General features: G+C 39.2%; 1 protein-coding gene across 2 annotated transcripts in view; it reads right to left on the bottom strand.

Annotated features, from left to right (window-relative positions):
• The window catches only part of DLG2 (discs large MAGUK scaffold protein 2), a 217,385-nt gene extending 200,144 nt beyond the window's left edge, over positions 1 to 17,241 (bottom strand). For both annotated transcript variants that reach the window (XM_021716924.1, XM_021716925.1), the window contains exon 1: positions 16,974 to 17,241. The gene's annotated coding sequence lies outside the window, so the exon portion shown is untranslated. The remainder of the gene's footprint in view (positions 1 to 16,973) is intronic.
• Between the last annotated feature and the right edge of the window lie 321 nt (positions 17,242 to 17,562).

Raw genomic sequence — 17,562 nt, 5'->3', positions numbered from 1 at the left:
CAGTTCATATTTCAATATACTTGGAATTAGTTAATACATGCAGCTACTGATAAATGTCTTCAAAGATGGTCTATACTTCTTTCGAGAAAAATATATACTTTGAGGCAGGTCCAAATGACTTTCAAAGTCAATACACATTAAAATGTGGCTCCATCTGCAAAAAGCAAGTACCATCAATTAAAATCTCAGTATTTGACCCAATGGCACACCCGCAGCTATTTCCTCTCTAATTTCAGAATGATCTACCTTGTTAGAGATCTCATGGAGAGGAGGCAGAGTGTTATACTCTCTTGGGCCAATGTAGAGCTTAAAAGAATAGACCAGTTATTTCCAGTGAACTTGCTATGTATCTGGCTCTAGCAAATGCATTAAAACATTAACTCAGTTAATTTCCCCCAATTAAATGTGAGCCACAGGAGGTGAAAATTTTCTCTCTTCTATTTATCCAAGTACTCTCAGAATAGCTCCTGGCGCATAGGAAGGGGTTGTTCTGGTTATGTCTATTGGTCCTCTGTACAGTTCCTTGATTCTCCTACCCCCATGCTTCCCAGTGTATCACAAAGGCAAGAAGCCTGAGAACTACATTCTCGGAATCTCTTGCCCTCAGAGTTACAGTTTAGATTTTCCCCATCAGAGTAACTTCCATAAGTTCTGGGACATGAAGGGGCAGTGGCAGACTGGCATAGGATCACAGGATTTTGCAGCTCTTACCACTGCTTCAGCACCTTACAATTTCCTCAGATTCCACAGTCCACTGTGGGTCTCTAGCTTCAGGGCTGCAGGAGACATTGGCTCAGGCAATGACTTCCTGAAGTTTCCTGATTTGGCTGTAGCTGTCCTTTCCTATCACCCCTCCAACCCTTCCAACAATATCTAAGCACATTATTATCCTTTTCTACTTAAAAGAAAAGAATTACATCCTTTTCTACTTAAAATACTAAAGGTGCTATTTTCCTAACTCATTTAATGTTCAATAAATTTTGCTAAACAATTGAGTAAACAACCCATGCAAGGGGCATTATTATCCCTACCTTGCAGTTGCAGCATTGAGGTTCCCAGAGATGAAATAATTTAAGATTACACAGTTAACTTGTAAATATCAGATCTGAGAGTTCAGTCCTGGATTACTAATGCCAATCTGCTTTTGCTTTTTTCCATTCAGGCACTGTGATCAGTGGCTATAACATGCCACATTGCTGCTAAAAACTTATCTCAGATTTAAGAGTGTTGTTTTCACTATTCCTTCTGCCAGTGCACTGTTACAGCTAGAAACTTTCCTATAAATTGACAAGACACTTTAATTCCTAAGACAAACTGTTTGTTAAATATGTATTAGAAGCCAGGCTCAGTGGCTCAGCCTGTAATCCCGCGCCTTGGGAGGCTGAGGTGAGTGGAATGCCTGAGTCCAAGGGTTCGAGACCCACGCCTGTGCAACTGGGCGAGACCTCATCTCTACAATAAATCAAAAAATCAGCCAGGCATGGTAGCGCGCGCCTGTAATTCCGACTACTCGGAAGGCTGAGGCAGAAGGATCGCCGTAGCCCAGTGGGTCGAGGCTGCAGTGGCCGGAAGCAGCCACTGCACTCCAGTCTGGGCAACAGAGTGAGACTCCAACTCAAAAAAAATTAAATAAATAAAAATGTATTAGACTTGGGAAGGCACTCTTTTAAAAACGTACATTGTATCTGCAGTATCACTGCAGATAAAACGTGTGTGTGCCATAGAGGAGAAGCCTGCAAAGTATTAATTAAGTTAATAAATGAATGAAAGTTTGCTGGTTTTGCTTGGCCAGACATTCATTTTCAGATTGAATGCTCTGACTCAGGGGTCACTTGGGTCATAAATCACCCGTGAGTTGGTAATGCTTTTTACTATAATTCCTGGATCCCTCCCATTATTCTGCATAGTAATAAAATCTCCCAGGTTTCTAAGTACTGACACAGGATTGTTGATTTTCCTTGAGAAACAAAACCTCAGTTGCCAAGGGCATATTAACTCTCAGGCAGAGACAAGCATCTATCCCTACTTTGATAAGAAGGAGGCACTGAAAACCATTAACCTGATTTCACTGTAATGTATGTAGTAGAAAGAGCGTCATATTTGGAACCAAACTGATTTGCATTCTCATCCTGAGTCCTGCCCCTTAGTAGACCTGAAATCTTGGACAAGTTGTCTCTGTGACCTCAGTTTTCTCATTTATACATATGGGGGTAGTGGTATCTCTCTTACAGAGCTTCCTGTAGGGATGAGCTGTTGTAAATGGAAAGCATGTAGCACAGCATCTGGCCCATGGTATGGATTCAGTGAGTGAAAATAGTATTGTCATCATTACCACTGAGTAATGGTCTGTTGACACGTAGGCTGTCATCCTGCAGGCTGATCCACATTAGTCAGCAAGGCTCTCCAGCCCCAAATAGGCAGCAGTGGTGTGGAGGAACATTAAGCATGTTTTCCATACTCATAATTGCACTACCTAGAGACATTACATAGTTGCAAGGCACTGAGTGTCTGCATATTTTGCAGGCTTCATGGTGTCTAGTGGCTTGGGGTTTGGGGGAAGTGGGCATGGCTGGTATAGAGTGGGTAGAGCACAATCGTTGCACCTCACTTTCCTTCAAGATGAGAGCCAAGATAAGATTCACTAGAAGAATCTGGGGGTGGACAGGTAGAGTTAGGTAGGTGTCTTCTGCATGCTGGGAGGTAGTAGTTAAAACTGCAGGAATAAATGAGGTCATGGATAATTTGGAATTAAATGAAAAAACTGAACCATACATGTCTTCAGAAAACTTGCAGTACTAGTCTCTAGCTTGGTGCTCAGCACACAGCTGATGCTCAGTGAAATATGTTAAATTACTACATATCAGACTAAAAAGTATATCATCCTTCCTTAAAATGTCTGTGTCCTCATTTCTCTTATGATCCAGATTTATCCTATCTTTGAAAGCCTAGCTGAAATCTGTGTGCTTCCTAAAGACTACAAGTCTCTCAGTCTAGAAAATTCTTCTGAAAGTTTACCAAGTCAGCATTAACATTTATATAGCATTTGACTGAGTCCTGAAAGACACTATGAGTTTTCTCATTCTACTTATGTATCTTAAGTCCCAACTAGATATTAATGTCAGACACCATGTTTTTAGCATGCTGAAAAATTCCAGTGTCCAGCAGGATGCTTAACTACATAGCAAGCTCTCAATAAATACTCTTAAAGTATTGTCAGAGAAGAAAGAAATAAATGGAATGCTTTTAAACCTTAGATGTGGCAAAAAGAGAAGTGTATGCATATAAGAAATGACCCGTGCTCATTTTGAAAAAGAGAAGACTTGAGGCAGAAAGAGGGTGCTAAGTTACCAGTAAAAGTAGAAATGGAGGACGCTGGTTGAGTTTGTTCTAGGAGAAAAGAAATGGTATCTCCTTTATTTTTTGACAGGCAGGCGTTGTCTTTTATGGCTAAAAAGTATATCATCCTTCCTATTTTGGGCTAGGCAATGGGGATCCAACAGTGAATAAGGCACAGTGTCTGGATGTCTAGGTTTTACATTGTGCTACAGAAGTAAAACAAGGGAACAGTCAACTACAACATAGTGTCACAGCTAAGAGCAGAACAGAATACAAACAGGGGGTATACTTTCTAAAGATTAGAGTCTCTCTTGGGTGTTCTGTCTCCCAAGAAGTAAAAAAATAAAAGAATGCAGTTCAAGCTGAGGTCCATGGAAGAAAAGATTTATGTGGACAGCAATAGACAGATGTGACGGGCACTGAAGCAGGGTCAAATTTACATAGAAACAAGGTAGAAGAGAGGACTTTTAAACTGATGCTTGGAAACATCCAATTGTCAATTTGCAAAAATGTAGGCCTAGAAAAATCTATTTTTGATTCTCCCTCCCCAACCTCACCTACCACTCTTCTCTGCACTGACAACTATTTTATTGCATAAGAACAAAAATCTATTTATGAGTCCCAGCACACACCTTGTATGGGCTGCTCATTCTACGTGGGATATCCTTGGTTCTTTAAAATACTGTGGAGACAGAGTTTTTCCTAGTTCCACTATGTGGAGGCAATCACTTCTTTCGATGGGTTACCTCTGTACTTTGTTAACAACTAATAAAATTGTACTTCATACTTTGTTATTATAATTTAATTGCTCGGTTTTACTTAGCACCAAATTCCTAGTTCCTGGCAAAACTTAGAAGAAATACATATTTGTTGAGTTTAATGAAATCTCTAGGCACCAAAAATTTCTTCTCTATTCCATGGACAAAGAATTTCCTGGCCTATTCAAATATTTTTCCCAATCCTGAGCTTGCATTAATCGATGTGTTCATTCACTGAATGCCTATTATGTGTCAGGCAGAGTATTACATACCGGGAATGCAGCGGTGGGCAAAGCAGACATGGTCATTCCCCTCATGAACCCCTTTCTCTTCTCACACTAATTCAAATTACTCATTTCTATTACATTACCACAAATAATATTCTTGTCTCCGGAAATAACTTTTCAATTCAGAAGGCCATTTATAACAGCAAACTGATGCTGAGATTTTTCAGCTGAAAAAAATCTATAAAAACATTCTATGCCACAGTGCCCCTTGGAAGGCGTACCCTGTTTTCATGAATGCATATGTGTGTGTTTCTGAACACATGTATATTTCTGTGCCAATGTGTACATATATTATACATATGCAATAGACAACTAAGGTCCACAAAAGAATACAACCTATTTACAAATAGAATGATACACTAGCCCTTCAAACTTAAGCCCACTTAATTAAAAATAAAGCATGATTTGTGCCCTTAACATAACGGCTTGTGATTATCAAGTTTAAGTATTTCTGTGTTGATTCCTTTTTAACCTTACTTTGAACGCCTCACACATGTATTTATGCCCTGAAATAAAGATGAACAGACAACTTCTCCAACCTTGAAAATAGAGAAACAAAAAATTAACACCAAATATGAAAAGTTATCATGTATTTTCCACTACTCAGAACCACGTTAAATATAAAGCAAACACTAAATGAATACTTTCTAAATAAACGAATGAATAAAAGAAAGAATAAATACTTGAAATTATGGAGTTTCTCATTTGGGCAACCCAAAGGAAGAGCTTACGGTATTCACATGGAATGACAGTTCAAAATCAAATCTTGACCCAGATGGTGAAAAGATGTTGTTTTTAAAAGATAATACTAAACCGGGCTAGGTGGCTCAGCCTGTAATCCCGCACTTTGGGAGGCTGAGGTGAGTGGATTGCCTGAGCCTGCGGGTTCGAGACCCACCTGGGCAACTTGGGGAGACTTCATTTCTACAATAAATCAAAAAATTAGCCGGGCGTGGTAGCGTGCGCCTGTAGTTCCAGCTACTTGGAAGGCTGAGGCAGAAGAATTGCTGGAGCCCAGCAGGTTGAGGCTGCGGTGGCCAGGAGCATGCCACTGCACTCCAGTCTGGGCAACAGAGTGAGACTCCAACTCAAAAAAATAAAATAAAATAAAATAATACTAATCTTGCAACTATGCTTTATTTTCTTTGGTCTCTCAACTCTCAGGTCAATGATGTATACCTCGGTGGGTGCAGTATCCCATCTACCTGACCCAACCAGCTTATCCAGCTAAACTCAAGAACTGTAAACATTCTGATGAGTTCTGTGAGGATTAGGGGTTAGCAGATATCGAGGTAAGTCTTACATTTCCCAATAGGCTTGTCAGACTCTGTAGACTATTCTCCAGTTACTATGCTTTTATCATTTCTGGGCTTGCTCTACATAAAATGGATACTTGTGGTAGGTGATAAGACTCATGGGTAAAGAAGAAAGCAGGACAAAAGGTCAACAAACATTGATCACCTATATTTTCAGGCCTTGTGCTAGGCTCTGGACATATGGAAATAAAAATAACACTCACCACTGATGGCACAATAATAGACTAGATACTTAGTGGGTAACATGATAGGTCTTGGTACATATAGTCCTTATTTGCAATTCAATGTCAGGAATTTTACTTATACCACAGGGAAAAAAATTCCCTTGGGCTCGCTCACATGCACATATTCATGAAATGCTAGGATGTAAGGAAATTCACTGTGTTGTCATAGATGAAGACATTTCATTAAAAAAAAACTAGCAAATTCCATCTGGTCTGTGAAACGGGTTCACTAGGGGATGTCATGCATGTTTTCATGAATTTATATCATTGCACTGCTCCTGGGAGGGTAACTAAGGACTCTGAGAACAGATAGTTTTGTCTATATGCATATGGACAAAAATTTGCTTGGGAAACAATTTGAGAATACACATTAATTAATATTTCCAATAATAATATACTACTATAAGGTGACTTGATTAAGATCTACTTAAAACAATAAAAATGAGGCAAAGTTTTGTTTGTCTATGCTGCTTCAGCATGGTTTGGATCAAAAGCAAGAGCATAAAGTCACATGACAAAATTCCCTCTAGTCTTTCACTTCCATAGTGTTCAGAGGTGTAATTTTCATTGGTACAAAATCAACACCTGCAAAGGATCATACGGGCTGTCATGAGATGATAACAAGGAAGTTCAGGAAGGACTCTTCAGAATTTTTATAAATTACATTTAAAAAATAGATTCAGATAATTATATTTAATTTAAAAATTTCTTTGTACCCCCCCAAAAATGTTTTTCTCTATATCTTCCTTATCACTATGACAACTAAATAGGTTTAGAACAATGCTATCTTATCCTAATTAAGAACACAGTCTCACAACATGGCATTCCATTAATATTAAATGAAGATGTGTGAATTATCTAGTTTCAATTAGGCTGCTGCATTTGTGGATTTCAGTTGTGAGCAAATGCTATTTCATATATAGAATATGAACTGAGATTTGTTTCATAAGCCTTAGAAGAATGTTGGAGGAATCAAGGGAATCCTGCTGCTTGAATCATACATCCTGAAGTAAAACTTGGGAGTCTGTATCCATTCATTTTTCTTTTCACCCTTATATCTAACATTACTGAGCCCCTCTTATGAGTCAGTCAATGGGAGGACAAAGAAAAATGTCCTTACTAATGAGCTCCCTCTGTTCATGAGACCCACATAAACAGATAATTATAATAGAATGAGATAAACATAGCTACAGAAATAAACCCAGAGTATTTAGAATTTAGCAAGATGGACCCCGCTGGTGGGGAGGAAAGGAAGAAGACCATCTTCAAGGATGAGAATTAATAATTAAACAAATAATGCATATTTATTTGTTTCTTGTTTATTCATTTTCCCTCTGGATAAATAATTTCATCCATGAATATGTCAGTGTGCAGCTCTCAAAGATAAGGGTGCTTATTTTTAACATAACCACAATAATATTGTTATCTAAAATATGACTAATAACAACATCAAATGTATAGTTGGTGTCCAAACCTCCAGTTGTCTCATCAGTATCACTGTTTTATTTTTTACAGTTTGTTTGAGACAGGATACAGTAGGGTTCATTGTTTATAATTTGTTAGGTTTAAGCATCTCCCCTGTGCCTCTTTTTCCTTTGCCAATCATTAATGAAGAAATTTGAATTTTATAGATTGAGTAGGGGGAAGGGGGGAAGACAAAGGGGAGGTAGATAGGGAAAGAAACCTAGAGAAATGAGATACCAGGAAAGAAAAGTCTGCAAAGACAATGAGTCTTTGCTCTCCTTAAAGACACAAACTCTGTGAGTGTACTTATTTTAGAAACATTGCTAAGTATGCACTACCTCCAGGAACATCCTTCTCTGCATAGTAGTTTACAAGTAAACTCCTGCACTATCTTCAAAGCTCAGCACCAGATATCATTCTCCACCTTCTCAATCTCACATTGTTTCCACCATTGCTTGAAGGTTGTATCAACTGGTTTCTACCAACTAGCATTTTTAGTGCCTCCTTTGTGTTGAGGTACCATGTGAGATGCTGGGCATATAGGAATGAATGAAACCAAATCTCTGCCTTCAAGAAATTCATTATGAGTTATTTTAGTAAGAAATGAGGCAATGCTCATGTTCTAGTCTATAAACATATATTTTCCCCTATAATTTTTAGTCATGGCAAACACATGCTCATTGTGTGTAAGGCTTAGCTGGAAAGGAGACCTACAAAAAGCTATATTTGAGCCATGCTTGATGGCTCAGCCTGTAATCTCGCGCTTTGGGAGGCTGAGGTGAGCAGATTGCCTGAGCCCGTGGGTTCGAGACCCGCCTGGGCAACTTGGCAAGACCTCATATCTACAATAAATCAAAAATGAGCTGGGCGTGGTAGCGCGCGCCTGTAGTTCCAGTTACTTGGAAGGCTGAGGCGGAAGGATCGCCGGATCCCAGCAGGTTGAGGCTGCAGTGGCCAGGAGCAGCCACTGCACTCCACTCTGGGTGACAGAGTGAGACTCCAACTCAAAAAAAAAAAAAAAAAAAGCTATATTTGCCATAGGATCACTAACAAATAGTCTTGCTCTTTCAGTTTCCATTTAAAGATGGAAAGCAACACTTTGTCAATAGGCTAAACATTTAGCGTGTGGGTTTTAATGCTTTTTCTAATGTCCCATGTTATGGAAAGGTCATGAGAAGACTAATATTGGAAGATTAGATAATAAAATTGTAATGAAGAGTTTGCTAGGATCCGATGGCTTATGTTTTACTCTTTAGATTGTATTGAGGCAACTGAAGAGAACAACATAAAAATGTATTATCCAGTCACATTCTAAAATGATGTTGTTAATTGTGGAAAGCCCACTAGCACTTTTTTATTCAATATTTCTTTGGGTTTATTACTGGTCAATACAAGTAGAAAAATACACCTTCACATTTACCATGCCAGAACCTGTCTTGCATGTAGAAGGCAATGGTAACACACGAGCTTTCCCATCACTGTCGTTATGTGACCAAGTCTCATTTTCTCTACTATTTCCATAGTGCTATTACCAAAAGTAAATGAGATAATATGCGCAAAGTGTTTTGCACACAGTGGCAGCAAATGAATGGGAGATTTTGCTATTATTTGTTAAATAAATAAATTTTAAAATTGTACATTCTGCCATTGTCCTTTATCCCTTTACTCCTACCCTATCCAATCCTTGACCAATCTCTCCAGACAATTTCAAATACTATCTCCTTTCTCATTCTTTAAAAAATAATCCAACACTGTCTTAAACATCCTAATACTGAATTACATATTATTTCTGTGTCTGAATGTAATTCTCCCTAATTGTAGTCATAAGTTCTTAAAATATAAGATAGGTCTTATAAATAGAAATACTATCAAAATATTTAACCACCAGCTGTGCCAGTCATTAATGCTTTAGTTGCTCAGTCATGGAGATGTGTGACAGTTCTGGGGAAGGGACTGAGAGGCACCAGTCTGAAGCAGCTGGGAGAGGAGCATTAGAGCACTCAGGGTAGAAGCTGTTTACTAACAATAATGTAAGTCTTGCAATACTTTAGGATGCAGAAGCACTGCATGCAACTAGAGTATCAGAACTAGTCTCTTTGAAACCTCCTTGGTATCCCCTATTTGTCAGGAACTCAACACATTTACTGATGAGGTAAGAAATTCAACCAAAGTCGGGCTCGGTGGCTCAGCCTGTAATCCCGCTCTTTGGGAGGCTGAGGTGAGTGGATTGCCTGAGCCCGCGGGTTCAAAACCCACCTGGGCAACTTGGCAAGACCTCATCTCTACAATAAATAAAAAAATCAGCCGGACATGGTAGCACGTGCCTGTAATTCCGGCTACTCAGAAGGTTGAGGCGGAAGCATTGCCGGATCCCACAGGTTGAGGCTGCAGTGGTCGGGAGCGGCTCCTGCACTCCAATCTGGGCAACAGAGTGAGACTCCAACTCAAAAAAAAAAAAAAGAAAAAAGAAAAGAAAAGAAATTCAGCCAAGAAACAATTTATCTCACTGTTCCTCTACTTGTGCAAGGAAGCTGCAAAACCAAGGCAAAGATTTTATCTGGTTTTTGCCATGGGGAACTGAAGTTGTACCACAAGATAATGGTACCTTCTAATGCTTGTAAAACGTATGTGCTTTTAAATGAACATTATCTAGCACACTTCCACAATTTTTAGGTGCTTCTGTCTCTGCACTGAAGATCTGTCTAATACGAAGAGTAAGAAGCCCGTGCCCTGGGGAGTACTTTCTACATGGTCACTGCATCCTTCTGATTCAGGAATGTTTTCTGATTTAAAACAGAAGTCTCAGGTTCCTCGCTGACACAGCTGAGCTGGGACCACTTATCCATGCCTGGCTGCACATTTTCTGAACAGATTTGCTACATCAGAAGCAAATGGCAAGAGGAAATATACTTTGCATCTGTTTATTGCCATTACGGTGTATTCTTTGGAAAGAAGCTAGATAATTGAGTATTTAGGCTCATACCCCTCAGGTAGGTGGACTGACAGCACCAAGACAAGCTTCATGAGCAAAAAAATCATGTTTTATCATTGCATTTGGATGCCAGAGAATTGTAAACAATATGAGCACACTTCCAATAGAAAGTAAATAATAGTCTAGTCACTTCTTCTTCTATGCTGAAAAACTGGAAAAACAATTAAAAATGTAGTTAATTAAATTTGGAGTCAGGAATTTTAGTGGAAAAATGTTCATGATACTAGGAGCATGGTTTCTGGCTGGTTTAGCCATAGTGCCAATGTAAAGAGTTGAACAATTACTTGGTTAGCGTTTGTGACTGTGGTAAGCTCTTTTTTCTCTGCCTCCAAGTCTTTCCTTCTTTCTTATCCCCTAGCAAGTCCCTACTCATCCTGGAAGTCAATTTAAGGACATGCTTGGCCTTCATTATGTGATGTATAACTCTAGTAGACATTTGTACATCATGTGTTGTACATTTCACAAGTTGTAGATGACTGTAGGATGCTTTGCCAGAATCCATCACCACCACCAACCCTTACTAACAGCAACAGCTGCCAGATTTCAGCTATAAGCTTCAGAATGGGGCGGCTGATATATTCAGGGGTAGAAAAAAAGCCAGTCCATTTGGAGTGAATTCTAAGGACCATTGCCAGGATCCCTTTCTAGCTGGATGTGACTATAAAATCAAATTGCCCACAAGTCATTGACAGCTGTCCTGGGACCATGAAGACAGTAAGTCTTGGAATGAAGCCAACAACAAGACGAGCAATGTGGCAAGACCAAAATGGGTTTCTTGACAACACTGTGAACCATAGGATCAGACCTCTTGAAGCTGGCTTTACTGCCATATTTTTAAGTTACAATCACCAACATGTATTCCCTTTATTGAGCAGGTCAGTTTGAGTCATGGTTTCTGTTACTTGTAACAGAAAACAGTCTTACCTGTCAGTTCCTGTCATGGCAGAGCAGGAATTACACTTAAAATTGTGGGCTCATTTACCTATTTTTATCGAAGTATGAACTTCTTGGATTCAAGGATTAAGATATTTCATCTTTGTAGTCTTATCACCTGGCAGAGCACTTGGCAAACAGTCCATGTTTAATAAATGATTAACAATAGACAAATTTAAAAACTATATAAAGCAAGCTAATCTGGACTATTCATATCAAAATACATCTCTTTCCCAAATATTTTGTCTAGTTTTTGATATTAGATTTGACTCTACCTACAGAGTTAAATGTCCAAAAGATAACAATAGTCATTTCCTACCCTAACTCAATCACCTAAAAGTGGTTTTTCTCCCTTTTTCTCCTAATTATATAAACAATGCATATTTATTACAAAAGTTCAAATAAGACATAAAGCATAAAAAAGAAAGGAAAAATAAATGGCGATTACTACTACTCAAAGCATACACTATTGAGAGTTTTAAAAGCATAGGTCAAACAATGAGTTTTGTGTTGCCTTGTTTTTGTTGTTTTAATCTCTTTGTACCATCCTTACTACCATCTCCTTTAGGCAAAATAACCATGCCAACACATTAGTCTTCAGAATCATCAATTTAACTGCTGTATTTTCAGATTCAATAAACATTTAATGTAGGCACACTATGTGTAAAGTATTTACTGTGTCAGGTACTTTCATATAAATGTGAGAATAGTTAATACTAATAAAGAGATAGGTTCTCTAATTTATGTCTTTTCAACAGCTTTGAGAGACAGGAATTACTACGTCTGCTTTATAGCTAGGGAAAGCAAGTTTGCAAAGTTTAGTAGTGGGAAATACTTCCCAAGATGTAATCTGCCTTTCCACCTAGAAAACAACTCTGTGAAAATAAGACTAACAGAAACAAAAACAAAAGCAAAAATTGTTCATGTTAATTGCATAATGGCTTTCACTGCATTAAAAAAAAACACTCAGCCGGGCTTGGTGGCTCAGCCTGTAATACCGCGCCTTGGGAGGCTGAAGTGAGTGAATTGCCTGAGCACGTGGGTTCGAGACCCGCCTGGGCAACTTGGGGAGACCTCATCTCTACAACAAATCAAAAAATTAGCCGGGCGTGGTAGCACGTGCCTGTAGTTCCAGCTACTTGGAAGGCTGAGGCGGAAGGATCACCGGAGCCCTGCAGGTCGAGGCTGCGGTGGCCAGGAGCAGCCACTGCACTCCAGTCTGGGCAACAGAGTGAGACTCCAACTCAAAAAAACAAACAAACAAAAAAAAACACTCAAAACTTCTTAATAATTACAATGACTTGTTGTCTCAGTTCTCCTTGGGTAAGCCTTTGCCTCTGATACAACATAAAATGAAAAAACGAGTGGGAAAGTGATGTGCTGGACAAAAGAAGAGGCTAATAATAATGGGATAAGGCCACACAAAGTCATTCATAGCCATCTCTACTTTACTTGACTCTCCCTGCTCCCTGTAAAGCAGAGTTCCACTTGGATCCTTCAGGCAGCCTTCCAGTAGTCCCCAGCCCTAAGGGTTACAACTACAAATGAAGACAAGAGATAAGAAGAAGACATGAAATCAGCAAGATCTGTCTTAGCAACTGTACTTTTAAATGCCATAAAAGACAAATAGCAGAAAGTTTTAATCCCGGAAACCCTGAAATTGTGTTTCAAAGTCAGACTATGCATTGGAACTGGAAGAAAAGCCAGTGTTTATTCTTGATTGACCAGCGTACAATCAATTCAAAAATGTCACTTAAAAAGCTTTTAGTCTAAGATCTTCCTAGCTTTGTTCACTCTCTTGTTCAAGTGATTTCTTTCAGCTTAATGGGGAAAGAAGTCAAAAACAAAAACAAACAAGAGCCCCACAAAACCAACTCACTGTAATTTTAGCTTTACTACTCTTGAATATAAGTAAACATTCTGCGACTCAAGATAGGCCGACTCAAGTGTTTTGGGGACCTAGAACAAGAACATAAGCAGAGGGTTCCAGACTTGGACCAGCCACTCTTTGTTCCCGTTGTTCCTTTGTGCACCACAAAAGGCCTTTCATACAGATATTAGACATCCAGATCATGAGTGCAAAGCTGTGATCAACAACATCCCATCCCCTCCCCAACTCCATGTCCCATGCTAACAGCAGCTCTTGGTATCCCCCTGAGACTTATGGGTGGGCACATTACATAACTCCTGGAAGTGGGCTTCTGAATGCTTGGGAAAGAATGCCAGGGTCCTATTTACCTCAAATGTGGTCTAGAAGGGAAAGAACAAGAACTAAGTGGGCCCATCCTCTGGACCCAAAGACTCCTCTATAACCAGAGCTATAGGGGAAGTTTGCTCAGTGCAAAGTGTGGTACTGTTTCAAGATAACTTGCCTTGATTTGGTAGATTTGACTTTTTTAAGTTTCATATTTTTTTATACCAAGTTTTATACTTTGGTGAGAACAGAAAAGAGGACTCAGGAAAATGTGATTTAATTGGTATAGAACAAAAATGACAGCAAAGGAAAGCAACAACTTCGCTTTATGAAAAAATGTTCCTAGACTCTGATAGAGATTAAATATGTGAGGAGAGGAATCAAAGCAGATATAGGGCCAAGATTCCGAAATGGAACCATGAAGAGCTGGGCAAATCCTACTGGATATTTCCCACATGGTGGTTTCAGTGCGGATTCTGGAATCAGACAGGTATGGGCATAAAGCCCAGTGCTGCCATATGCCAATTTAAGTTAGCAGTATTTAAACTAACTTTTCTCTAATCTTGTTTCCTCATGTGATAATGGTAAGCAAAATAAAATCTACCTGGTAGGACTGTGATGAGTGTTAAATGAGAAAATGCATGTAAAACATTTAGCACAGTGCCTGAGACATTGCAAATGATATTTACTGGTGTTATCAAGTATTTTAATGCAACATCAGGGATGGAATTATGGCCTAATTGTTGTTTGGCAAGTAACTTAGCAAGCTGTCATATATTACTTGGCATCAGTTTATTTCCATGCTCCCTATTTGAAATAAAATTTATTCTTTGAATAATTATGAAAGAACTTGAGATGTGATTTTTTGGAATTAGTTAAAAGTGAACTGAATGCTAATAACTGTCTTCACTAGGTTTCCAAAATAAAAACAAAAACAAAACATCATCTAGCTATAAGAAGTATATCTTCTAACCAGAAAAATTGTATAATCTTCCTGTTTACCATGCATACATCTTTCAAAATCAGTACCTATCAAAATGAGTCAATATACTATACAAATGCAATTTATAACAATAATGACTACCTTAATTGGGTACTGCTTTGTGCTAAACAGTGCACCATTTACTTTATCTAAAGTATCTACTTGGTTTAATTCTCCTAACTTTCCCCTCCCCCATTAAGGAGTGTAAGGCGCAGATGACGATAATACTGGGTGGGGGCACAGAGTCCCTGTCCTTTCCATTTGTACCCTGCTGGAGCTAGGTTTCTGAACGGCTCCTTTAAATCCCTCCCCAACCTCTCAAAGGAAATTATATGGGTCTCATAGGCAAAATTAACATTTGACTGTTTGGCTTTTAGCCCTTTTTTGAGATATGTTTTTGTGCGTGTGTGCCCTCTCAGAGGGTTCTTGTCACACTTCATATCTGTCTTGCTGCAAATTTAATTAGGACTAACTCATGCTAAATTTTCTTTTGTTGCTATAAATAGAGCTCATCCTTGGTGGGTGAAGAAGATGGAAAAACCACCACCAGATAAAAGGAAACTCAGTTTACTAGGTTTCTCCATATAATCACACTGAATCAAAACACAGATACTACTGAAAAATAAACTGTGGGGTCTGGCGTGTAATTTAAAAAATGCTAATGTGCAATACGTCTCAAAGGCACTTTACAAGTATATTGTTCTTGGCATTACAATATACCACCACTTTTTGAAACCTTCAGTTATGTGTCCTGAGCTTTACAAAATGTCATGGGCTGGTTGGACCATCAAACGCAGATGTTCGTTTGTATGTGCAATGATTTGCTGAATTTCATACCTTAATTATTATTACTGTATCTACAGGCTACAAGCTGATCACAAGATATTTTACAGACTCCTCATGGGGTAGCCAATTGTAGATTAGAAAACAAGTCTCAGGTTACACACCCCTAAGTGCCAACCACAATACATCACTCCTCTACTCTTTGAGCAGAACTTATTCAGAGAAATGGAAAATATGGAAAAGCTATTTATGGACAAAAGAAGGATGCATAAAAAATGTGTTCCTGGAAAAAAATATATTCCATATTCCAAATCTGCCAAGTTTTTGGTACAATCAGAAAGTATACTAAGAAAGGAGAAATAACTTTATTGGAAGTGTAGTGGCACCAATAACCAAAATACTTATTTTAAAGAGAGAGAGAACAAACTAAGGCTTTGGTGAAAAAAATGCATACTTTTTTTTCAAAGAGATTCTAAAACGAGTTGCTTTATTTGAGGGCAAAGAGGATGTTTTTGTCAGATCTACAGATTGCACATCTAAAGAGAAAGTATAAACGCACAGGTAAACATTTTGGACAGAAAAACAGTTATGGGTTCAGAACACAGGAGCTTCTTGCCAGTGAAATAAAGCAAATGTCAACATCCAGACACACTTGAAACATTCAGAAAAATGTCCTTGTTATTCCTCTCCATATATAATATGCCATATGACACCACAGTTAAATCTGCTATTGCAAAAAAAGTACGTCAAGCTGTTGCTTTCCATGAGATTTGGACAGAGGCGAAACAACACAACAGAAAGGAGTCAGGGATGGTATAGCTTTCAATTCTCTTTCCTGACAAGAAAATGACTTCCTACAGTTAGCTGACCAGGAGTTAACACTCATCCTGCCTGGAGCCGGGACCTGGAGCAAGGACCCAGAGCACACCCAGAGGAAGACCAAAATTCAGCTTCAGGTAATTGTTAGTGGGGATACGAAACTAGAGAAAACGGCGAGCCACGCGTCACACACACACACCAGTCATGCCTTGTGCATTTTCTGTCCTGCGGGTGTGTTGTACAGCTCTTTCCATAACAATCCAGTCTTTTCTTTCACTCCCCCTGCCATATCATCAACAGGCATGCCAAATGCAAATCTCATTGGATTCTGATCCCAGCCTGGCATACTGAGTTTCACAATAATCTCCACAATGCCAATTATTCACAGCCCCTCAGTTCTGTTCACACAAAAGATTGCAGTTTGAATCTTGCCTTGCACAGGTTCAGCTCGGTTGGAGCTGGTTACCAGGCAAATGCTCTGTTTTAAGATCTACCGATCGCCGGGGAGAGTGAGTTGGGGGTGGAGGGGTAGGGATGGACAAACCACCCTGTACATACCTCCTTCTGGCAGCTAAGAAAAACAATTTTCTGACAAAGAGACTTGTTCTTTTCAAAGCTCACACAAGAAATGAAACTGACAGAATGAAACCTGAGAAACTTTAGCAACCAAAGAAAGCAGCCTTCCAAGGATCAAGGTGAATAATTGATTTGTCAGGTTTTGTTTCATCTTTTAAGCTATTTTGCTCATTAAAAGTAAATTGTGGAATTTGTCAGGAGCCCAAACACTGACACACACTTCTGACAGCAAGTGCATATTCCAAACTACGGATACATTTGCCAAGCTTATTCAACAATAACGATTAGCAGCAAAGCCAGGGAACTTACCGAGCACAAAATTATTGGAACAAAGCAGGGAGGAGGCAGGAGGCACCAAAGGCAGCTTCTTCGTCTCCTTGGTGCCAGGTTTTCCCGTCTGCTGTCCGGTTCACACTTGCCTTTATAACTAAGACTCCAACAGAACTCACTAGCAGAACCTGATGAATTATAAAACAGCCTCTCCTAGACTCTCATATTTTACATCGCAGGGGGTGACCGTGCAGCATCCTCGCTCGCCGGTTACATATATTTCCTTGTAACTCATCCTGATAAATATATCAGCCTTAGAAGCAGTGACAGTAATTGGTGTTTGGGATGTACCACTGTTAACCAATAAGATGCTTTCCCACCATCAGCACCACATCACCATCCTTCACTCCTGTTCCCCTACACCTTGTTAAGGTGGATCCACCCAACCCAGTGTGGGGTAGGCAAATATGACAAAATGTGGAGAAAAGTACCTGTATCAATGCACACATAGCGAGGTGTACTACTCAGGGTTAATTCTCACAACAGTCCTATAAGGAGCAACCCTATATTTGCATAGCCTGTCACAGTCTACCAAACACTTTCACTCTCACCAAGTCTCTCAGCGACA

The sequence above is a fragment of the Carlito syrichta genome, unplaced genomic scaffold (assembly GCF_000164805.1).
Source record: "Carlito syrichta isolate Samal-C Ts95f unplaced genomic scaffold, Tarsius_syrichta-2.0.1 Scaffold309093, whole genome shotgun sequence".
Classification (NCBI taxonomy): Eukaryota; Metazoa; Chordata; class Mammalia; order Primates; family Tarsiidae; genus Carlito; species Carlito syrichta.
This window is presented reverse-complemented; position numbering and strand designations above follow the sequence as displayed.